Below are 26,499 nucleotides of genomic sequence, written 5' to 3'. Positions count from 1 at the left end.
AAAATATTCAGTGGTTCAGTGTACACAGTAGAAGTAATATTTGCAGATCTACAATACCCATTACGCAAAAGAAAGTAAGGAAAATCATTAGGAAGAGCCTAAGGTTAAAATCTATGATTCTATGAAAAAAGGCAATGATTCCCCTTTTAACATAATATTTATTACACCTTAAATATAAGGTGGTTATTTTAGTACTTTTCTACTGGAAATATTAAGTTAAGCTTCTATAATCATTTGTAAGTAAATAGGATAACAGTTGCTATATTTTGTGATGACCACAAGTAATACAGTTTTCAAAGTACTTTATTAATCCCAAAAGGAAATTATTACAGCTATTTTTAAACATTAACTATAGACCTTCCCAGTGTGGTGAGTAATAGAGGTCTAAGTTGTGGATATTAAATAAAGAGGTGAATAATATAAGTGACAAACTGGTGATGCAGATCATTGATGATTAACAAACATGACTCACTGTATGTTAACTCAGTTCTAAATATGCTAATGTATCCTAGATCAATTGTTTATTTAATTGTCAAACCCTTTTATGTGAAACCTCAATTGATTGGTCATTTAAAAGACCATGAAAGACTTCATGGTCTTTTAAATACTGTAAAAATGCCTAAAACTATCATTCATATACAGTATATCTATTTATATTTCATGTACATGTCCAAAAAGTAAGAATATTTAATATGTTTGTAATATGCCTTGTATCAGGCCGGTTTATTCGGTTGGCTATTCTATAGGATAACTACATAGGAGGGCAGCAGACTACCTTTAGTTTTATTATCTTTTGGCTTTTCATTCTCATGATAGCCAAAACTAAAAACAGGTTTTTATTAATGTCCCTGCTGGCAACATCATTTCTATTATTCCTGGTGACCATTTTGATCTGGTCAGAAAGCAATGGATATCCAGCACATCTGCATTAACTATTTTTTACTTTAATTTCTACCTGGAGATCAGGTTTTAAAGGACAATGAAAATTACATGCTGGGTTTTAATGTAAGCGATTCTAATAACATTAATGGATAACTATATGAACATTTCACACCAGAATATATTTAGAATGAATATAACATAATGAGGTGCAATTTATTTAAACATACATTTGGTTTCTTGTGCAGTAATTCCATAGGACATCTGCCATAGAAAATGTTGTCATCTCATTTTATTAAAAAAATCATAACTAACATAGTGTACTAGGCTGCAAACTGAAATATATAAATGTCAGATGTTTCACTTTTTTCCATTCATTCCCTAATGATTACAGTAGCTCATTCACATTATGTGAAGTTTCTAGTTTAGGGCTCTTTTAATACTACTTGCCCCAGCACTTTGCCCTTTGCATCTTTGAAATTGCAAAGGTTGTTCTATTGGACAGTGTAATTTTCATCTTTCACATTTCTAATCGTAGTGAGAAAAAAATATCTCTCTGTATTTTCTCTGGTTTGCTATCTTTGTAACTAATAGTCATCTAAATTATTCCTAAGATTTCAAACAATATCATATCCTTGGAGTTGGCTTATCATCACCACAATCTCTGTCTATCATTTAGAAAATCTGCGATTTTTTTTTTTTCCAGGGTATAGAATTTATTTATCTTTGTAGTTTCATTTAAAGTAGACCTGGTAGTGGTATACATACTTTGAAGCAAAAAGGGGGCTGTGTTTTTTTTTTTTTTTTTTTCTTTTTTTCAGTTGTAAAATATTTTGTATATTTTTGATGTGTCAAGTTAAAGAGCTGCCACTGTCTTGCTTAAAGCAAATCCAAGTCACAGAACAAAAAGTTTAAATAATGCAGTTTATCAGTCCTTTGGTGTTATTTTTTATTTTTCAGGCTGAGTTGATCTTACCAGACCACCCTTTGTTGCTTACTGTTGCTGAAAAGACAGTATGAGCAATCGTATCTTTCTTATGTAAACTACTAATCCCATATGTCCACAATGTCATCTAGATGAAAAAAGACAGACATGTTTGAAGTTCAACCTGTATGACAACCATGTCTGCCTCCATAGATGTAGTGAAGTAGCAAGCATAGCCACTAAGGGAAATGAAATGCACTATTTGAAAGATCACCTGGTTAAAATATAGGGTAAAAAAAAGAAGCTAAACTAACAACCACATCTAAGAACAGGAGAAAATATATTATGTTTTCGTTTTGGGAGTTAGATATGCTTTCAAACACACATAACATACACCGCCCTTGCCCACTTGCTATTGTGACAGCTCTAGAAGTTCAGAATGTATTATCCATCACAGTGACACTTTGAGACCTCCAAGAAAAATGTGGAAGCTGTAACTTCACAGGGCCTTTTTTATTTTTTTTAATTATTTTTTTTATGATTCATATTCTTTTATTTATTTTTTTGAGAATTATAACATTTTGACATTATTTTTTGCAGGATGCTGTCTTTTTGGTGTTAAATTTTATTCTAATAGGTACACAGCAGCCATTTTGTATCCTTATCTTACTGTATATGTACATCTATGAAACATAATTTGTTACTTTAGTCAGTTTGGCCTTTTAACCTAGGTTGTCATGTGTATGGCTCCGGTCTGTCACTACTCCTGTGGATATTTAGCCTAGAAAACATTTTGAATAGAACCAAATTATTTAAGACTACATTAACATGGCAAATAGTAGCTAATAGTATTTTTTTAGTCTTATGTAGTACATGAAAGGCCGATAATCAGTAGGCTTGGGTGCGGGTTGGATTTTGGGTATTCAATATTCAGTAGCTATGAGCTATGTTAATAACACCTTTCCCATGAAAAATACACTACTCTGTGATCAATAATTGTATTTTAATTGGAGACTGGATTCACAACAGCTTGAAAGTACAAAGCACTGCAGAAAAATTCACCAAATTGTGTCTGTGAAAGTACCAAATACAGTGTCTGTCTAGCCAACAAGGGTTGGTTGGTATTTTACCTTTCTGGTGTTTTTCAGGCCTAATAATAATAACAATAATAATTATAAATGCTACAACATACTACTTTTCTGTTATACTAGGGTGCTATTATGGTAACTTTTATCTTAAGTGTCAAGGTCAAATATAGCCAGAGATCTGCTTCCATTCAGTTGCCTGACTTCACACAATGTACACTTAGAAGATGGGAGATAGTATGTAAATTAGGGCAGTAAAGGGGCCTGCAACCATCAGTCTTCAGGGGACCTGATACCTCCAATATTCTCTACAGCAAAGGTAGGTAACGTAGGGCCCTCCAGCTGTTGTCGAACTTTATTTCCCATGAGGCATTGCAAGGCTGGCAGTTACAATTACTCCCAGATGATGGGACTTGTAATTCTGCAACAGCTGGAGGGCCCCAGGTTGCCTACCCCTGCTCTACAAAAAGGTATACGATTAGGTCAATGACTTATTGGAGTTTGTGCTTCCAAGGTTTAAACTAAGGCTTGGGATCATGGTGCCATTAGGCAGCCAAGATCCTATAGTAAAGCCAGGTACCCAATCAGTACAGTTTCTGATCATGATCACTTCATCAGCCAGTCAAAAAATTACTGTTGTGCCTTGTTCTGGCTATTCCATTGGATCTGGAAAACGTTTGTTGAATTTCTCCTATCAAGACCAAATGTAATATGGTTAAGGATATGAACCAAAAAATGTATACTGCTCATATAGCGGCCATAATTTTTCATATAGGGTTGAAAGCTATATGCTGTTAGAAAAATCACATTTTAAGAAAAAAGTGAATTCAAACAAGTAAACTATTGAAGGAACTAACAATGAATGTCAATTTGCTGTGTCTTCAAAGCCAAAAACAGCCCTGATTCTTAACCAGCCTGTTAAAACAATGGTTTGTCTTCCCTAATTTTGTCTACAGAGTTATATCCACTGCAAAGTGCCAAATCCTTACGCCATGTAATTTTTCACATGGACATCCAAGAGTTAATAGTTTCACCTTCGATTTTTAGATTATTTTGAGTGTGTGAAGAATGCTAAGTGTTCTTTATATAGCCATGCAACATGATAGTTAGGGAAACAGGAAGGCATTGGCTGAAATGTCTGTATTGAGCTTATCTGGGGATTTGTGTCTCGTGTTTCTTGTAGACGAGAGGCAATTTAGGTGATGTGAGCAAAAAATGATTGTTTTCCTGATTTTTTTTTATTATAGATAGATGCATTCTAGGTGATTTATTATAAATATGTGTATAGATATGCATATGACACCTTGTCAAACAAACTACTGATCAATCTTGAAATATCCATGTACTGTAAATAAAATGCAGATGAATACTAAACCTCCAAAATGTGCAACAACCTCGAAGAAATAAATAAAAGCTAAAGGTGTTTTTCATAGCAACCAATTGGTATGCATTTGTCACAATTTCAGATGAATCTTCCCCTTCCCATTTTCCATTCAAATGTGTGTGAGATTATGAGGCTGTGATGTTGTTGTTTTTTTTTTTTAACATAAACATTGCATACTTTCCAATGTAGTAAGGTGTGTAAACAGAAGCACTCAACGATAATGGGTAAATAAAGGTGTAATGGAGGATAAAAAAGAAGACTATCCAAAAAACCCTGATATTCTGATTCAGTTAAAGTCTTCTGGCATGCTAGCAATTAACTTTCACACAGTTAAGGAACTGAAGTTTATACATCTCCCCTGCTTTTCTGTTGTGCTCTGACAGGGGGGTGGCCCCCTGCCAGAACGCACCGGTTCTGGTTCCGCTGATCGGGAGCTGGTCGGCTGCTGGTTTGGCTCATCAGACAGAACTGCCAGCTTATGTCGTACCAGCTGCTATACACACAAGCCGAATGTCGGCCGGTTTTTATTGAACCGGCCAATGTCGCCCGTCATTCAGCCGTGTGTACTAGTTTTAGTCTATACAGAAGAAAATGGTGGTATCAGTAACAAAAGAAGCAGTTTAGCAGCAATCCAGTCCAATCACCATGATCACAGACACTGCATGCTTTGTGACCTTAAATTTGTGGTCAGAATATTTTACAAAACCACTTTTGACTAATGGCTTAGGCAGGGGGAGGCAAACTTGGGCCCTCAAGCTGATGCAGAACTACAGGTCTTATCTAGCTTATTCCTCCGGAAGTCATGCTTGTGGCTCTCAGTGTTTACCTACCTTTTAGCTTATGGCAATACATGCCCAATTTCCTCATGGTCATTTTATTACATGAGACATTTGGGGAACCACTTTGTTTATGTAACAGAATGATGGCTGTGATGGGGAGTTTAGCATACATGGGTGGATATGACATCTGGTGGAGTATTGTCTTTTGTCTCTATTGTCTTGTATCCATATGGGTCTCTCCTTTTGGGCTTTATGCCACAATCCAAAAAATAATTAAAAAACAGTGGCAGCTGCACTCAATTCTTTCCAAACTTGCCTTAGAATGTACAGTAAGTCTGCAACATTATGGGATGTATGTAAGTTTCAGGGGTTGTTACTAGCATGGGGGGACAAAACTATTTGATGCGAGGGAGCATTCTTCACTATTACTACTAAATTATTCTTTACTAGGCAACTAATGGTACTCATTGTTCGCACTCTTTTACAATAAGGCAGCAAATGGGCATGCCACTTCCTAGAGGCAAGCTCAAGGCATTTTATCCATAACAGTTTGTTTCCTCTGTCATGGACAAGATCTCATTAGAACAAAGTATCAAGTACCCCACCTAGTTTCTCACAAGTTTAAATTATCACTTGCCTTGATTTCTCTCCAGTGGCTGGATTGGGTTAGCAACAATTTCTGTCAGAAGGTCACCAACTTGGTTCAACTCTTGTTCCAAGTTTCCCTTACTTTGCTGCTCTTTTGAGGAATACTTGGAGTGCCACAATATTCTCATAGTCCAGAAATGTTTTTTTTTTTTTTTGGGTTATAAATGTTGCTCAAGCTATCCAGTGCATGTTTTGGGGCTTTTAAATTTCACCCATTTCAGGTTAACAACTTTATAAAATAGCTCCTGGACAGAGAATTATTTCCTGTTGCTGAGATTTTGTTGTCTCTTTTTTCTGTTTCTGTTTTTTAGGGGAAGGAGTAACACCCCTTAACAACCCCCTGAGAGTTACCTTAAACTGAAAGTTCCAGCAACTGCATGTACTCTTTTTTGTATAGCAGGGATGTCCAACCAGTGACCCCGGGGGCCACATGTGGCCTATGGAGCCCTCTGATGTGGCCTGTAACCTCCTGCCCTGGGATGGCAGGTTGGCAAACCCAGATTGTGGGTTGCCAATCCGCCATCCTAGAGCATTAGTGTTGCAAATGAAGCTGGCAGTAGAGGAAGCACGCAGCTGCAGAGCAGACCTACATAAGCCAATGTTTCCTGTATAGCGCCATCTCCTGTCACAGGCAGAGTGATGCCAAATGCATTCTGCCTGGGACAGCAACAGCCAGCGATACCTGAATAGAAGACTGTTATTAACCATATGCTGACCGCCGCATGTAGATATACGTCGACAGAATGGCACGGACAGGCTAATGGGCGTACAGGTACGTATAAAGGAAAAATAAAAACTAAAAAACTAAATGACCAAGGCACACCAAACAGAGTAAACTACAAAAAAGTTTATTAAGCTATACAAAGTTGAACACAGAAAAAAGTGTACACAACCACCCCTAAAAGACAGATATGGTGGAAATACCGGTAAGGGGATCCCACCAATCTATCTGTACCCTCCCTGTAAACAGTATATAATCCCTCATAAAAAAGGCGAAGAAGCCCGCAAGTGGGGGAGGGTCCTCCCTACCCCAATAGATGGCACACCCCTATAGCACCTATGAAACCCCCTAATACCTGAGATGGCAGGCTGAACCATACAGTTCCTGAAGGGACAGCGTGATAATGTAAATGCACTAGATATTCACGCTGTTCCCAGACACAAACAGCTCAATGGCTAGCCATGGTATCTGCAGTCAGTCAGTCAAAGGAAAAAATTAGTGGTAAAAAATGGGTGGTAAAAAATAGGAACAACTTAGACAAAAACAAAAAACAATGGAAGGACAAAGAATATATATGATGATAAAGTGCTGTGATATAGGATGAAACAAAGGGGCCTGATTCCGCCCGGTAGAAAATTGTATCCTGAGATGTAAGTCCATCCAAAAGTATCTTCCTGTGTTATTAGAAACAGGGATATATCAAGTGTCCAGTATAGTTTTTGCCGTTCGATATAAAAGCGGTGTGTAACCTCGTACAGGTACGTCCCTTTAAATTTGCCGCCGTGAGCTCCGTACTCTGTACTCACCTGCAGGTTTGGTACTCAGGATGCGCAGATTCAATGTCTGCCGGTGTCCCGCGATCGTGTCATTGTAAACACAACATCTCCCCGTTCTTCCTAGTGACATGTCACAGATCGTCTGTTCCCTCTCATAGGGAGCAGCGATCATTGATGTGTCACTTGTAGCCACGCCCCCTAACAGTTAGAATCACTCCCTAGGACACACTTAACCCCTTCCTAGACCCCTAGTGGTTAACCCCTTCACTGCCAGTAACATTTACACAGTAATCAGTGTATTTTTAATTGCACGGATCACTGTATAAATGTGAATGGTCCCAAAATAGTGCAAAAAGTGTCCGATGTGTCCCCCATAATGTCGCAGTCATGATAAAAATTGCAGATTGCCGCCATTACTAGTAAAAAAAAAAAAATTATTAATAAAAATGCCATAAATCTATCCCCTATTTTGTAGACGCTATAACTTTTGCACAAACCAATCAATTAATGCTTATTGCGATTTTTTTACCAAAAATATGTAGAAGAATATGTATCGGCCTAAACTGAGGAAAAACATTTTTTTTATATATATTTTTTGGGGATATTTATTATAGCAAAAAGTAAAAAAATATAGCTTTTTTTCAAAATTGTCGCTCTTTTTTTGTTTATAGCAAAAAATAAAAACCACAGAGGTGATCAAATACCACCAAAAGAAAGCTCTATTTGTGGGAAAAGAAGCACGTCAATTTTGTTTGGGAGCCACGTCACGCGACCACGCAATTGTCAGTTAAAGTGACGCAGTGCGAATCGCAAAAAGTGCTCTGGTCTTTGGCCAGCCAAATGGTCTGGGGCTGAAGTGGTTAAAGAGAAGTTTATTACTAAAATCGCAGTGTATATATGAACATATCTGTTTTGCAGTGGTAACTGGGCTGCTTTCAAACTGATCTGTAGTTGCAGCACAGTGCACCTGCAGGTTTCCTGCACTAAGCCATAGACTTCTGTTATCACCTGCAGGTTTGGTGCACTTTCAGAAAGTGCAGCTAACCTGCAGGAAAGACACAGGTGTGCTGTGCTGCAGCCACATTGTGGATAAAGCAGCCTCAGGCCCCTTTCATGTGATTGGTCTGACCTAATCCAACCCTCCATTCACCTCTATGGAGCGGCAGATGTAAACGGACTTGTGTTCATTTACACCTGCCTACCTCCTATCCAATCCGCTCAAAAAAACAGAAGTGGATCCGTCCCCTTTCATTTGAGTGGATTGGATTGGAGGGCCCATAGAGTAGAGTAGGCTGTGTCTGTGTCTGCATATGCAGAGAGGACACTGACCTGTTGTCTGCCCACTCCACTCATTGTGGTCTGCGACCGGTTACCAAATCGATTAAGTGGCCCTTGCTCTTTAAAAGGTTGAGCACCCCTGCTGTATAGTTATAGTAAATTAATAACTTAAATGAATACCTAAAATACACACCAGTAATTACATAATTGGGGCTGATTTACTAAAGGCAAATAGACTGTTCACCGAGCAAGGGAAGTTGCACTTTGCAAGTAAATTTTCCCCAAAGCTTACTGAATGAGATAAAGCTATGCTGATGTCCATCATCCAATCATGCGCAAGCAAAAAAAAAACATTTTTTTTTTTTTTTTTCCTTACACATGAATGGGTATTCTTTGTAAAGTGAATTTTCACCACATCCACTAAGGTCTAGGAAAAATCTCTTTGCAAAGTGCAACTTCCTTTTTTGACAGTAAACCACCTATGTGCCTTTAGTAAATTAACTCCAGTGTGTCAATGCCCAGTTAAAAGCAAAGAGAATCCTGCATCTATGCCTTTGTTACAGTACTCATGAACACTTTCCAAGTACGCATAATATTACATCTGTAGGTGTCGATTTTTCTTTCATGCCTACAATCCTTACTTGACTCAACCAGCATATGGTATTCCATAAAATTGTAAATCGCACAGAGATGATGCACTTTTTATTCTGTTTTATCAACAAAAAGCATTTCACAAAGAGCACTAATAGCCATATATTGGCAGCGCTTGCAAAGGGAAATCTGGCAAATGATCTATAATCTAATTATAACACATTCCTCAGACTGAATGTGATTGTTTTTTTTTCTCCCCACAACACATAACAAACAACTTCAATTTGCTTCACACATTATAAAAAATGCCTTGTAGGTGAAAGTGAATATTGCCTGTATAAGTACAATTGTTCAGCAGGTAAGACATAGATACAGAGGAGAATGTAGGGAATAAATATTATGTAGGATATAATGTCATCTATTAAAATTATATACACACACTTAATTATATTTACTAATAATTTAAAATAACATTTTTAGATATTGAATATTTTATTATAAAACGTCAGTTTGCCTTGCTTCTATCCAGCAGGGTGTGTAAGGTTTACAATCACAGAGGTCCACAATGCCACACTGAGATTTCTTGCTTCTATCCAGCGGGAGTGTAAGATATACAACCATAGAGGTCCACAAGACCACACTGAGATTACTCTCATAAATCATGGCCAAGGCAGCATTGTCATTTGGGGCTGTGCCAAGCCAAATTCAGCACATTTTATGAGTCTGTAATTAAAACTGGTCCCATCCATGCACTTGGGTCCTACTACATTTACTACATGTGCTTGAAATGGCAATGGTGTCAAAGTGACGTTCTCCCTCTGATACTAAAATAAACTCCAGATAATACAAATATTGTCTAAATAGAAGACCCATGTGAATGAAATGATGTCTGCAGTTTCCCTCTGTGGAGGGGTTTCCTGTAAAAAAAATCTGTCATTGCTGCTCACTTGTATGTGATTGGTCTTGTATTGCCCCCTCTGTATTTTTCTGTAGACGGCCTATAGTGGATAGACCTACTTTGTGCACAAGTTATATACAGCATATTGGTGATGTCACTGCTAATTTTACAAGGTAATATCTAGGTTTGCAATTACATTTGTACACAAAGAAGGTGATTTACTAAAGGAGTACAACATGTTTACTTTGCAAGGGACTTTTCACTTTGAAAGGAAATCTTTACTTAGCATAGTAAATGTTCTGAAAATTCACTTAGGAAAGAACATGCAACCATGTGCAAGGAAAATATGATTTTTTTTTTCTGGCACATGATTGGATTATGAACCTTCACCTTATTCACTATGATAAGCAAAAATGCAAAAATTCCTTTGCAAAGTGAATGTACTCTACCCTTTTTAGTAAACCAACCCTTTTGTGTCCATTAACAAGTATATTTAATTGAAAGTTTTTATACTTGGGTTCAGCATAATATAAGCATGTCTTGACTAGACTGCTAGCAAAATGTGACTCTTATGCCGCGTACACACGAGTGGACTTTTCCGGCGGACTTTTTCCCAAAAGCCCGCCGGACTTAGTTTTGAAACATGTTTTAAATCTATCCGTCGGACTCAGTTTCTGGCGGAATGTCCGCTCGTCTGTGTGCTGGTCTGATGGAAAGCCCGCTCGTCTGTATGCTGGTCCAACGGACCAGATACGACGCAAGGGCAGGGTATTGCATTTCGCGCTCGCTGCAATAGGAGAAACAAATTTTCCTATTGCGGCGAGCGCGGGTCATACCAGGCCCTTAGGTCTGGTATGGATTATAAAGGGAAACCCCTACGTCGAAAAAACGGCGTGGGGTCCCCCCTAGAATCCATACGAGACCCCGATCCGAGCACGCAGCCCGGCCGGTCAGGAAAGGGGGTGGGGACGAGCGAGCACCCCCCCCTCCTGAACCGTACCAGGCCGCATGCCCTCAACATGGGGGGTGGGTGCTTTGGTGGAGGGGGCACCCTACGGGGCCCCCCTACCACAAAGCACCTTGTCCCCATGTTGATGAGGATAAGGGCCTCTTCCCGACAACCCTGGCCGTTGGTTGTCGGGGTCTGTGGGCGCGGGGGCTTATCGGAATCCGGGAGCCCCGTATAATAAGAGGGCCCCCAGATCCTGGCCCCCCACCCTATGTGAATGAATATGGGGTACATGGTACCCCTACCCATTCACCTAGGGAAAAAGTGTCAATAATAAAACACACTACACAGGTTTTTAAAATAATTTATTAAACAGCTCCGGGGGGTCTTCCTCCGGCTTTGGGGGTCTTCCTCCGGCTTCGGGGGTCCCTCCGGTTCCTCTCCTCCCAGCGTCCGGTTGGTTCTTCTCTGCTCTCTCCGGCCTCTTCTCCCAGTGTTCCAGTTCTTCGGCCGGCTCCTCCGCTGTATTCAGGCCGCTCTCTTGCCAGCGGAGGTCCGGACTTCTGGGTTTCTTGTCTTCTTCCCTCTTCTCTTCTCCAGATGTTGACATGACGCTCTCTCCGGCTGGACTGCTCTCTGAGGGCTCCGTTGTGACTTATATAGGCGGAGACCCCGCCCCCTTATGATGTCACAGTCCCTGGTCATGCTGGGACTGTGACGTTTTAGGGGGCATGGTCAACATCACCCGCCATGTACCCACCCCCCCATGTTGAGGGCATGCGGCCTGGTACGGTTCAGGAGGGGGGCACTCGCTCATCCCCACCCCCTTTCCTGACCGCCCGGGCTGCGTGCTCGGATCGGGGTCTGGTATGGATTGTAGGGGGGACCCCACGCCGTTTTTTCGGCGTAGGGGTCTCCCTTTATAATCCATACCAGACCTAAGAGTCTGGGGTGACCCGCGACGGGGCTCGCAAGGTGTCAATCACGCCGATAAAAGCGGCAAGATTGACTTCCTTTTCTAGTCCCGTCACACCTGAGTCACGTTCAAAATGAACGAACTTGTCCATGTGTGGGCAAGTCCATTCATTCTGAAAGTCCGCCGTGACTCCGGCAAAAGTCCGTCGGAAAAACGGGCGGACTTAGCCCGCCGGAAATTCCGGTCGTGTGTGGGCAAGTCCGTCCGTTTTAAAGTCTGTCGGAAAAGTCCGTCGGAAAATGTGCCGGACCAAGTATGCCAGAAAGTCCAATCATGTGTACGCGGCATTAGATTAAATATGAAGTGTATTCTGCTAATAAAATGAATTTGCTCACACCTTCCCCCCACCTCCCTGATAAATGTGCTACAATTGATTTTCATTTAAAACTTCTTTTGTTAAAAACATATATTTTGTGGAGATCATGATGTCATGTTGGCTGGCTGTTCCTTTCCCCTTCTCAAGCCTGTGATGTGTGGGAGGGGCTGCAAGACAGTCCATTCATGTCACCACTGCTTTATTGCAAGAGCTTCAAGCCAGGGAAGAATGATGTACAGCAGGAACCAATGGGTGTTGGAGGTGGGCCATTGGCAGGAGCTCAGTGTAGGAGAAGACTGCTTTTTATTTGTAAGCAACTTATCCCCGGTGTGTGGCGGATGAAAGGGTGGGTCCTGCTCCTTCTTTACCATCTAGTAAATACACATCCTAAAGATAAGGCAAGGTGTGAGTTCAGCTTTAAGTTTAACAGGTGCCACTCCTTGTACATGCCATCCCATGGTATGTCTACAGTATACCAGACTACAAACAGCATAGGGGAGTATTTGACCCTTAGATCAGATTTATCAGGTGCCACTCACTCTGCCCTCCTTCCACTGTGATGATGAAGTGCCTCTCATTCAGAAGGCTCTTGACAACTGTCCTAGGGGAGAAAATGATAAAAGACTACCTTTGCTGTTAGGGTAGAAATTAGTTTAGGTTTCCCTATTGAGCCACTGAGAAGTCTAGCCCACCAGAAGTGTGTGGTATGATTCTAGACAGGAATCCTTCAAACTACCATATGTACACCTTCCACATGTTATAAATAAGAGGTGGGGGGAGGTTCCTTAGTCCATAGACACCTCCTGCCTTTGGTTGACATGCTGCTCCTCCAACAGCACAGTACAGAATGTGAGTATTGTCACCCAAGGACCAGAAGTGTGGTTCTGGCAGAATCATAAGGTGAAAACAAAGAAAAAAAACAAATTAGCCACCACATCTACAGACTGGTGCTAAACCATATTAAAATGTTGTTCTTGTGTTTAGATACACTTACAGTGATGTCAAACATCATAAGATTGAAATATTAGTTGGCATTGCTAGAAGGTATGAGAAAAGTTCAGATGTGGGATCATAAGGAAGTTTGATGAAGAATAGAGGTGTGTGTAGGTGCCAGGGCCAGGATAAGGGGTGGGCAGGAGCAGTGGCTGCCCTGGGCGCGGGTTTTTTTTTGCAAGGATGAGGGTGTTCCGACCCTAAAGGAACTGGGGGGGGGCACGCAATTTGGCATCTTTGCCCTGGGCAGTTGATGACCATGTCCCGGCACTGGTAGGCGTAGTGTTCTCTTGCTGGACTACTCACTCTTTTTTTTCCTGTCACTTTTCTATGTATCTGTGTCCCAAGATGGACTTTTTAGGATGCACTGCCAACTGTCAATGCAGTTCTTCTTTCAATGGAAAGTAGATTATGAAAAATAGAAACTGAATGAAAAGTGACAGGTCTTCCATTTACCCTCCAGAAGGGGGGCCTTCATGACCATGTCATTTTTTTCTTTTTGGTACTGCCTTACTTTAACTAACAATTGTGTGGCCATACAACGCTGTACCCAAGTTAAATTTATATAATTTTTTTCACACAATTAGAGATTTCTTTTGGTGGTATTTGATCATCACTGGGTGTTTTATTTTTTGCGCTATTAATGAAAAAATACCATACATTTTGAAAAAAAAACAATATTTTTACTCTCTGCTATAAAACACATCCAATAAAAAATGTAAAAAATCAAATTTCTTCAAAGATTTAAGCCAATATGTTTTCTGCCACATATTTTTTTAGTAAAAAAAATGTTAATAAGCGTATATTGATTGGTTTGCGCAAAAGTTAAAGGATCTATATACTATGGTATATATACTGAAATGTTTATTTATTTCTTTTATACTAGTAATGGCGGTGATCAAAGACTTATAGTGACACTGTGATAGTATGGCTGGCACTCTGACACTACCTGACACTTTGTGGGAACCAGTGAGACTAATACAGTGATAAGTGCTAAAAATATCCACTGTCACTGTACTAATGACACTGGCTGGGAAGGGATTAACATCTAGGGAAGTCAAATGTGGGCCTAGCTGTGCTTAGTGCTTTCACTGTGTGCTGTTTTTACTAAGGGATGTGCCGTCTTTTTTGCCTGCTTTTCAGGGAAATAGAAACAAAAACAGAGCTCTGTCCTGTCATCCTCTTCACTGATCAGCAGGTGTCAGTGGTCAATCATTGGCCAGGACCCGCTGATTGGCTTGTGCCGTGACTAGCGTGTGCACTTCCCCTATCCAGAAGTGCTGGATCACATACTAGATACATGATCCAGCCCAGGAGAGCCACTCTGCATCTAAAGTTTAAACTCTTATGTGAGACGGTTGGCAGGTGGTTAAAAGATATCATAAAATGATGCAATTTTCTCGTTTTTTGTTGTTCTCAGTTTATAACCAGCTACACTTGAACTGCCTGTGTCCAGCAATGACTCAGCCACACTACATAAAACACATGGATGAGCTGTGTCTCTACTGCTTACTGTAGCTGTCAAACAGTCTTGATCACCCCATTCAGAGGAGTACACGGAACAAATCTCACTTTCCCTGGGAAAAAAAATATCTATATATATTTTCCACCAGATTTTCTGCATGCATAATTAAATAAACAAAGGTATTTTTGAATTTTCTTTCACTGTTCTCTCTGTTTAATTAACCATGAACTGGGTTTATATACAACCTGTTCGCTGAGCCAGCTCACAACTAGCTTTCTGTTTCTTAAATATTATACATATTACTTTACTGCACTTTTATTAGCATTTCAAACAAGCAATGATGGTAGGGATAAGACAGTCAAGGATCCTTATATAAAAAATGTGCAAAATTTAACTGAAAGCATTTACTAAGTAATTGGTTAAGCAGCCAGACTAATCTGACAGGGAGAATATAAAATTATAGTAATACTATAGTAGAGCAATAACGCAGTCCTATACCTGAATGAATCTACAGGTAAAACATACTTGTATATATGCTGACATTAACCACTTGCTGCCCGCCCACCATCATATGACGGCAGGACGGTGCAGCTGTTATCCTGGGCCGCCGTCATATGACGGTGCTGCCTTCCAGGATCCCTAGGGGGCGCGCGCCGCGTCACTCGGGTCCCGGTGTGCGTGCCCGGCGGCCGCGATGCCCGGTAACCGAGCAGGACCGTGGATCTGTGTATGTAAACACACAGATCCACATCCTGTCAGATGGGAGGAGACCGATGGTGTGTTCCTTGTACAGAGGAACACCGATCAGTCTCCTCCCCTTGTGAATCCCCTCCCCCCACAGTTAGAATCACTCCTTAGGAACACATTTAACCCTACAGCGCCCCCTCCTGGTTAACCCCTTCATTGCCAGTCACATTTATACAGTAATCAGTGCATTTTTATAGCACAGATCGCTGTATAAATGTGAATGGTCCCAAAAATGTGTCAAAATTGTCCGATGTGTCCGCCGCAATATCGCAGTCATGATAAAAATCGCAGATCGCCGCCATTACTAGTAAAAAAAAAAATAATAATAGAAATGCTATAAATCTATCCCCTTATTTTGTAGACGCTATAACGTTTGCGCATATCAATAAATATACGCTTATTGCGATATTTTTTACCAAAAATATGTAGAAGAATTTGTATCAGCCTAAACTGAGGAAAAAATTTGTTTAAAAAAAATTGGATATTTATTATAGCAAAAAGTAAAAAATATTGTGTTTTTTTCAAACTTGTCACTCGTGTTTTGTTTAAACAAATAATTAACTCACTAAGCCAAGTGAACATACATCTTAGAAAATTATCATTTTTATTTCTTTTAGCTAATTAACCTCAGTTTGTGGTGGTGGTTGTTGGGTGCAGGTGGTGGGCAGTTCTAGAGATATGCATTAGGCTAGAAAGATGCTGCAAGTTTTCATTAGTATTAAAGGTGTGAATACTGTTAATATCAATATTGTGGGATGCAAAAATACTCTTATAAGGATTCAAAGGGGGATCAAAGTCAGTAGTGAAGGTTGTTGATGGTCTTCAGTCTTGGGGAAAGTGCACAATTCAGACAGCCAGGCAATAATGTCTGGGTCATTGTGTTTGTCACTAGAAAGGGTGTAGATATCTGCCAGAGGCACTTCTGAGTGGCAATCAGGTAGGTAGCATTCAGTCCAGAGGGTTTTGGTTGGAAATTCAAAAGTGGAGACAGATATGTGGATAGTCTTTATTCTGCAGTGGTAATGTTTGGCAGGAAAGAAGGCGGCTCTCTGTAAGATCCATAGCCGATCAGGTGGTTTCCAGTCTTAAGCCTGTACACACGATCAGAATATTGTACAAAAAATACAGCGTTCAAAGCAATCATTTGATAATTTAATTGTTAGTGCGCAGCTTTCGCCTGAAATTTTCCGAAGGGACAAACACAAAATTTTTTCTAGCATGATACCAGATTGTATGATTTTTGTTTAATCAGTACAGTTTTTGTCAGAAAATGCAATACAAATACATTACAGCACTTCCAAATTTTTATTCTGTCATACGAGAATTTTTGTATTGTAGTAACCTATTCGTATTCGATATAGAGACTAGCATTAAAAAAAAAAAGGACTGTCATTTGTCCATTAGTCTCATAGTGTGTACTAGGCTTTAGAAGGGGTGGGATTGGCCTTTAGCCTTAAAGTGGTTGTTAACCCACTGTACTAACATAGTCTTATCCCCTCTGTATCATAATAACATTTGTCCCTGTGTCTGTGTAATGTAAAAAATATGCCGTGCCTGAATGTCACCATGGAAGGGCTCCAGCACACCCTACGTGACCCCATGGAAGGAGATGCTTTTCTTAAACGCCTTGGCTTGCCCCCGCTTCCTGCAGAGACTGACCCGACCTCCCCAGCCACTTCACGGCACGTTGCGGCTCCAGCCAGGATTTGGACCCCAGTGAGAGGAAGAGGTTCAAGGGCCTACTCCACTCCTCAACACTCTCAACGTTCCAGACCACCCACTTTTACTGCAGGAGTCCCCGCTGGATTTTCTTTTGTTTCCTCTTCCGTGGGATCACAATTCTTTAGTCATTTTTTTATATCCCGAACTGTTGGAGAACGGGAGATCTTCCCCTCCATAACTGCTCGCCTCACGGACGCTTTGAGGAGATCTCAATGTGTTAGCAGCATTTTTGGATCTTCGTGACGGGATGTCACGCTCCATCTCCCCATGTTGGAGACTGCCTTGCTCCCCTACAGGTCCTCAGGCTGCTGCCGAGGCCCCCTGACAGGCTTTTGCCTCTCAGGGCTATTCCTGATGTTTTTTCTTTTTGGGCCCAACGGGCCTGTTTGTTGTTATGCTACACGTTCCAAATTGGTTCCTTTTTTGGTTTTTGTTTTGATCCGATACATATACTTTTTTTTCAGAGGTTTTTTTTTCTTACTAATTTTGTACTATTTTTTTATTTTATTTTTAATTATTGTCATTATTTATATCCTAATGCTTACTTTTATTTTTTTCCTGTCAGTATTAACATTGTCAGCCTTATTGTAGTCTGCCCTCGCTACAGTAAGTACCATGGCAGATTATGGTTTGCTAACAGCTTATTTTGGTGGCTTCACACTGTTGGGCTATCGCCCATCAGTTTGAATGCTCTATGGCTTAAATGTTTTGATCTAACATGGCTCTAAAATTAATGTCATGTAATGTAAAAGGCCTGAATTCTATTAAGAAAAGATGGCTGGCATTGCGGGAATTCAGGATCTCCGGAGCGGATGTGATTCTAGTTCAGGAGACGCACTTCCGAGCTGGAGGCTCCCTGAAATTTCATTAAACAATTAAGTGCAGCGCAAAAAAGAAACAATAAATAAATAACTACTGGAAATCAATATGTTCAAAACCGGTTAAGTATATATATTAGAGTCCATACAGTCAGAAATAAAAAATTCTTCTGATTACACCCAGGTCAATAGCTTGTCAGCAGATGTAATAAGTAAAATCATGGATGCCCTTACCAGATCAGGTGGACCCCTTAATTACAGGGGGTCTTTGAGGCATAAATGGACCAATAGCACACTGCTCTGCTGGATGTCATCTGCGGAAACCGAACATCCGATGTCCCGGGATCCAGAGCCGGCTGAGAGATCCATGCTTTATTACCAGAATGAGCAGCAGTAATCCCCAACAAAAGGAATAAGAAGAAAATCTAAGGGCGATCCGTTTGCAATATCTTTCCAAATAAAGTTTATTAGAAGCACAAGAATAAAAGCGCTCAGCAGCGCTGTATTACATAGGAAGGTATTCTTTCAATAGATGTAACCTGTCTGTGACAGGACAGCTGTTAGCTTGAGATGGCTGCGGGTGATGTCGGCGGTATTACTCCACCCCCGTACGCGGCATTACATCACTGAGGACTTCGTCAGCGAGGGTAGAGCACGCCAATCACCCGGAGAAATATATACTCTTGCTGAATAACCAAGGGGAGTGTCAGAGCACCGGATATGGAACCTGGAGCAGAGAAACCTTCCAGCGCTCAATGGGGACATCATCCCAGGACTCAGCTTAAATTTAAAAAGTGAAAGCTGTGTAAAACTTATGATACTAATAGACATCCCAAAAATAGAGTGCTATATATACACGGTCTGTATTTAAGGGTACCGAAAAATCATTAAAAAATTAATAAAACGTAATTGAAACTTAAAAAACCACCCACGGCCATCTCTTACAGTAATTCAGATTTTTAAAAACACTGAAATTTGCCTCTAAATACTCCCCGTTGTCCTTTTTGGCGTCTGACCCATCTGGAAAGGCGGGAGTAGCAGTTTTGGTAAGACGCTCATGCCCTCTCCAGATCAAGTTGACCCATCTAGACCCCCAGGGTCGGTATATAGTTCTACAGGGCACTTATCTGTCTAACCCTATAACGAATATGAATATATACGCACCCAATTCTGGTCAATTTAAATTTCTAACTGATGCTTTTAATCAACTAAAAAAATTCTCCCAACCCTTTACAATAATAGGTGGTGACTTTAATGCTGCTCTCTCTCCCAACCGAGATAGGAAATCTCTGTTTCTGGCCCCTCCATCCTCCGCTACACACTCCTTGGCCACCTCCTTTAGACGACTGATCCAAACACATCACATGTTTGATACATGGCGGATCAAACATCCCACTGGTAGACAATATTCGTTCTACTCCCCCCTCATAAGATGTTCTCTAGATTAGACCACTTCCTTGTTTCCGCCCCCTACTATCGCATATGGTCTCGTCTGAATTTGGACCCATTACCTGGTCAGATCACACTCCCTTATCTTTAGATCTTAGCCTTTCCGGTGCGTTTCCTAGGAAATGTCATTGGAGACTCAATGAATCCCTACTATCACATCCCGAAACAAAAGACACACTCTCCAAAGCTTTAACTGAATATTTCCATTTAAACACAGGTTCCATGTCCAGCCCGTCCACCCTTTGGGAGGCCCACAAGGCATTCTTCCGAGGACAGTGTATTGCTGTTGGCTCACGAAGGAAGAAAGGCAAAGCCTACTTGAAATCATCTTTGCTGTCTCAGCTTTCAGCTGCTGAAAAATCATTGCTCCCACGGTGGGCCTGCTGCGTGCGGTAACCTTCTTACGTCACTGTATAAAATCCCTAGACATATCAACAGTAGACAAATCGCTCCTATGGGCTAAACAAAAGTTCTATGAGTTTTCAAATAAACCACACAGGATGTTGTTTTCTAGACTTAACCCTAGACCCTTTCTTCCCTTTCCAGACCACATCAAACACCCTGACGGGACTCCCTCTTACTGTCCACAGACTATGACCCAGGTGTTTGGTGGGTTCTACGACAAACTTTATAACTGTCTCACGCCCAACCATCATCCCCCATTTGAAATGTCAGCTTTTGAAGAGTTTATGTCCGACGTGCAACTTCCCAAGTTATCAGACTCAGACGTACAAATATTAAACGCCCCTATCACGGTAGAGGAACTGGCTGACACCTTACCGAATCATAAAGCCCCTGGTCCAGACGGTCTTCCATATTCCTACTATAAGTCTTTCCTTCTTAGCCTGTCAACACACTAACTCTCTCTATATAATTTTTTACTCCAGGGAAAACTGCCCCACCAACAATTTCTTCACTCATATATCACAGTTATACCGAAACCTGACAAGGACCCTGCGCTCCCGGACAATTATAGACCAATAGCACTCCTGAATTCAGACTATAAGCTATTCACGAAAATCTTGGCCAACTGCCTTTCGCAATTTTTGACTAAACTAATCGACAGAGACCAAGTGGGTTTTGTCCCCACCAGACATGCAGGATATAACACTCGATGAACCATAGATCTTATTGATATGTTGAACAGAGTCCGCCGTCCCACCCTGATATTAAGCCTTGATGCCCAAAAGGCATTTGATAGATTAAGCTGGCCCTACATGTTTGCAACTCTCACTAGATTTGGCATTCGAGGTCCCTTTCTTCAAGCCCTGCAATCTCTTTATTCCAACCCCACATCGCAGGTCCAACTGGCTTCCTTCACTTCCCGTTCGTTCCCCATGTCCAACGAAACTAGACAAGGCTGTCCCCTATCCCCCCTTATCTTCATCTTATGCCTGGAGCCTTTGGCGGAGGCTATCAGATTCCATCCTGACATAAGAGGGGTTCTCATGCGTCAAAGGGAATACAAACTATCCCTATTTGCTGATGATGTACTCCTTACCTTAACAAACCCTCATATCTCCCTACCATCCCTCCAGGCCTTACTATCCCAATTTGGCTCCCTTTCTGAGCACAAGGTTAATACATCAAAAACTGAAGCCTTACCTCTCCACATACCCCCTGAAGACCTCCTAATGCTTAAAAAATCATTCCCATATCATTGGTGCACAACGTCTCTCAAATATCTAGGGGTTCAACTTACGCCTACATACTCCTCCCTTTATTTGACCCACTATTTCCCCCTGTTTAGGAATATAAATGCCATGCTGACTCACTGGAATCTTCTCCCGATCTCCTGGATAGGTAGAATTAACGTGCTAAAGATGTCCATTATGCCAAAATTGCTATATTTCTTTGAAACACTCCCGGTTTCCATCCCAATGGCACAGTTGAAAATGCTTAAGAGGTGGTTTCTTAACTTTATATGGAGAGGAGGTGCCCATAGAGTGGCCAGCTCGGTGGTCTTCTCCCCTAGAAGTCCGGGAGGTATGGGGGCCCCAGATGTTTATAAATATTACTTAGCCTCCCACCTCCGTACAGTAGTGGCCTGGTCCAGTCTGAGACCCCCAAGCCGATGGGCGGAGATTGAGATGGGATCTCTTTTTCCGACCCACCCATGCTCCCTAGTTTGGTCCTCAGGCTGCACAGTCTCTGCCTAGGTTCCATGCTATTCTCACTCAAGATATGGCGTTCTTGCCTCCCCAAATTCTCTCTCTCCTCCATATGCCCCCCTTTCCAATGTACTTTTAAACCTCTTAATCCCCGATAGCCTCTCACATCCCCGAATGTTCCCCTGGGCTAGGGAAGGTATGTTTCAACTCCGACACTTTGTTAACCCAGTCACTCACAAACTCCGACCCTTCAAAGACCTTCAATCTAATAGCCAAATCCCAAAACATTTGCTATTTTCATACCTCCAAATCACACATTTTCTTTCAAAACTCTCCCCCGCACTCACTCTCGCCAAGCCAACGTTCTTCAAACTTTTATGCTCTCAAGGTCCACACCAAACACGACTCATTTCTAGCATATACCAAATTCTCCAGGAGAATGCCCCTTTCTCAAAGGCCCCCCACTCCTACATGAACAAATGGGCGCAACACACCCAACAACAAATTTGTGACATACAGTGGGCTAGAATCTGGTCCTCAACCCCTAAGGAGGAACACATGATGGCTATGGTGGAGGACACAACAGATAGGTTTGATAAAATATGGGCCCCTTGGGATAGCTTGCCCTTTAACCTACCTTTCTAGTTATTATCAGGCCCTGGTGGGCCTGATATTGTGCAGCTCCAAGCCCCCCCACACAGACCTGATTTCGTATGATATCTAGCTCCCACCCCATCTTGTCCTTGCTCTAAATTTTTACTTTGTGTTCCCTTATGATTTATTTGATACTGACTTATTTTATGTTTTATGATTTTCTTTTGATTATTGTTTGTCATGATTTTTTGTTTTCTCTGTTTATACTTACTTCTACCTCTGCTTGTACAGTCTTCATGATATAGCGTATTTACGCTGTTGCATATGTGCTTGTACTCTTTGAAAATGTTTTCAATAAAAATATAATTAAAAAAAAATATATATGCCACTCTATACCTGTATAAGCTGCGCTCCGGCACTCAGCTGAATTGTCAGCTCCCTTGTTTCTCTGGCTCACAGCTCTAGTGGGCAGGGCCGAGCCGTCCCACTGATGTCAGTCGGTGGAAGTGGGGGAGATAGAGAGTGCTAGTGATAAACTAGTTGACGGGAGCCATTTATACAGGTACAGATCGACTACATTTTTACATTACACATGCACAGGGACAAATGTTCTAATGATACAGAGGGGAGAAGATTTATTTATAAGATACGAGAGGAGCGGGAGCAGGGGGGGCAGGCACAGGTGTGAGCAGGGAGGGGAGGGGGGAGGACACAGACACAAGGAGAGCTGCAGATAGCAGGCTGCGGTTGATGGAATCACGCAAACAGACCACAATGTCATGATTATGTGCTTATTGTGGTCTGTTTGCAGAGGGGAGGGAATAGCCAGGCAGGATCAGCCAGGTTTTTTAGGGTACACAGGGGTCCAAAGGACAGCACAATCGCTGTGCTGTATAATATGCTTTAAGGGAAAAGGATCAAGTTTTTGTTTTTTTGGGTTAACAAATGGTTTAAGCCCCGTACACACGAGCCGAATGTCGGGAGACATGAAAAAAAAAGTCTGCCATTCGGCCCGTATGTATGTCAGTCTGGCCGGCTTCTGCCAGACTAGCATGCTGGAAAACCAGCAGCCAACCGACTCCCGATCAGTGCTCTAGGCCAGTGGCAGAGAGCTCTGATCGGAGTGTTCTGGTGGGGGGCCGACCCCCCTGTCAGAACACAATAGCTCAGAGGGGGGAGACTAATATACTAACTTTCCATAGTGAGCACAATCAATAGTATAGTGAATAAATACAAATTTTGTAGTGTGTACCCAGCTTTAGGGTGGGATTGATTGTTTAGCTTTGGGAGTTTTAGGTATGTAAGAGCTCCTTGCAGGGATTGCTATGCTTTTTTAACTGGAGATGGCACATTGTGGACTGTTGTCAGTCCCATAACTGAACCAATCATCACTTATGGGGCTGAGCTGAGAGAACTCTATTCAGTCAGCTGGGAAGTTGATTGAAAGCTGTTCTGACAAGAGTGTGCATGTACTAAGGCATTGCATATGACAGTTCAGTCACTAATATTCACTATCTTGCTTGGTGATGCTGGCGATCTCTCTATGGTTCCCCCAGGCAAATCCTGATTCTTTTGTGTGAGAGATTCTGTTATGGGGAAATGGCCCCTTTGAGTCAGCTCAAGAAACTATTACTTATAAAAAAAAAAAGGATATGTTGATGTTTTAGCTACACCTTGAAAAATCTTCCAGTAAAGTTCAACCCTTCCATAAGTTTATGTTGTGATCCTGTCTCAGCAGCAACATGTTAAAGGAATTACAGTATGTACAAAGAGAAGATGTCATGACAGTATATGGTTGCTGAAAGTATAATGAAGGAAAGAGGAGAGGGGTCTGAGGTGGCTAAGTTTATATGGGATAAGGAGTCAGCTATTTATCAATCATAAAAGTACTAGCTAAACAGGATAAGATAGGACTGCTTCCTACAAATGAAATGTATTCTCCGGATGAGAAAGTGTATCTGGGATATGAAGGAAAGATGACTATGAAAACTTAGTTTGGGTGTAAATATTTACATTCATTTTAAAATAACTTCCATGCAGTGAAGCTGTTAATTTATTCAAAGGTGCACTATCTAAGATGCAAAATAAAAATAAAAACTTTTCTGTATTCTGCTTTGAAAAGGTATACAATAATTTTACCTTTTGTATGCCTATGTATTGTTATTAACACTGCAATGTTGCAGCAACAAGTGAACTGATGTCTGCTAGGCTGGTAGTAACAGAACTGCTAAGATATTGCCAAACTGAGTATCAATTAGACACAGTGTGAATGTCTGTGTATCTATAATCATATAGCATCATGGTGGGCAAGAGGGCGAGCAAGTTCCTTGTATGTTCAGGCGAATGATGTTATGTCTACACAGAAGTTGATTTAGCCACCAGCATGGGTTTAGTGAAGATGATGATAATTATGTGCTCTCTCTATCCAGTGAGTGTGGATACAGAGAGAAATAGTCCCATAGAGCAGAACCACCCTATCGTGAGGCTCAGTCAGGTTCTGCGACTGCTGATGTCAACTTTACAAATGTCAGCTAAGAACAGAGAAAACCAGCTGCTTCAGCTTGCCCATGGTTCTCTGCACGTCAAGCCAGAAGGTCAACCTAAAAAAAAACGTGCAAACCATAGCAAGCCATTGTTCACTGAACAGTCAAACTGTTCAAGCCTTTCTAACAGCATGTTTTTTCTGTATAGTATGTTTGTAATGGAAAAAAAGATAAATAAAAACATACTTTACAGTGCCCACATGATTATGACTATGAGCAATTAGACATACACTAGATAATACAAAGTACAAGGTCAGAGCACAGTGCAGCATTCTAAAGATAACCATGTCACTACATTGAAAGCAATTGTACAAAGTGCATAATAATATTTATCCACTTCCCATCCGGGCCAATTCTGGCACTTTGCATGTAATATCATAATTTTTTTTCTAGAAAATTACTCAGAACCCCCAAACATTATATATATTTTTAGCAGAGACCCTAGGGAATAAAATGGTGGTCGTTTCAACTTTTGCGCAGCAATTTTTTAAACGCGGTTTAATTGGAAAGAAACCAGTTTAATTAATTTAAAAAAAGAAACAGTAACGTTAGCCCAATTTGTTTGTATAATGTGAAAGATGATGTTACGTCGAGTAAATAGATACCTAACATGTCACACTTTAAAATTGCGCACACTCGTGGAATGATGCCAAACTTTGGTACTAAAAATCTCCTTAGGTGACGCTTTAAACGTTTTTACAGGTTATCTGTTTAGAGTTACAGAGGAGGTCTTGGGCTAGGATTGTTGCTATTGCTCTAATGCACACAGTATACCTCACATGTGTGATTTGAACGCTGTTTACATATGTGGGCGCGACTTACATATGCGTTCACTCCTGTGCGTGAGCATGTGGGGATGGGGTGCTTTAAATTATTTTTTTAGTCTTTATTTTACTTTTATTTTTTATTTTTACACTCTCTCTTTAAATTTTTTTTAATCATTTTTGTTCCTATTACAAGGAATGTAAACATCCCTTGTAATCGAAATAGTATGTGACAGGTCCTCTTTAAGGAGAGATCTGGTGTCTACATGACCCCAGAGATCTCATACAGGCTGGAAAGACCAAGATCAAAATAGATAAATAAACTGTCTTAGCCTTTCCAGCCTAGTCCCCAGCATTGTTTACATCCGACAGCCTGGACGTGACGTCATAACGTCACTCCCGGGCCTCAGAGGGTCATAGAGATGACTGGGAACAGAAATCTCTATGGCTAACTTCCGGTGGCGACCGATTCATTCTCTGGCTCGCCGATCACACGGGGAGACCGGAGAAGCACCAGAGGTCGTGGGAGAACCCTCCCGCCGCCAGTAAGAACGATCAAGCAGCTGCCACTATGAATGTTCTTACAGTGCACAGAATCACCAGCAGAAAAAAAATGATATCTGGATAATGCCTGTAGCTGCAGGTATCATTCAGATATCACCACTGAAAATCTATGACGTCATATGACGTACTGCCGCCACAAAGTGGTTATCATCATCATCATACAACAGAGTTTATAAAGCATAAATGAAATAACATATGCAATGTTTTTGATAACTTTTAAGAACTTTGTTGAGTCACATATAGTCAGAACAATGATGATTTATGATGATTGCCTATTATAGACAACTGTAATTTGCATATACTATGAGGTTGATTTACTAAAACTGGAGAGTGCAAAATCTGGTGCAGGTCTGTATGGTAGCCAATCAGTTTCTAACTTCAGCTTGTTTAATTAAAAAAAAACTCTGTAATCTATTTGGTTTCAATGCAAAGCTGCACCACATTTTGCACTCTCCAGTTTTAGTAAATCAACCTCAATATGTCTTATTAAAGAGGGACTGTTTTTTTGCTGGCATAAATGTTTC

Source organism: Aquarana catesbeiana, linkage group LG02 (assembly GCF_042186555.1).
Source record: "Aquarana catesbeiana isolate 2022-GZ linkage group LG02, ASM4218655v1, whole genome shotgun sequence".
NCBI lineage: Eukaryota > Metazoa > Chordata > Amphibia > Anura > Ranidae > Aquarana > Aquarana catesbeiana.
The sequence above is the reverse complement of the archived record's forward strand: the minus strand, read 5'-3'. Positions refer to the sequence as shown.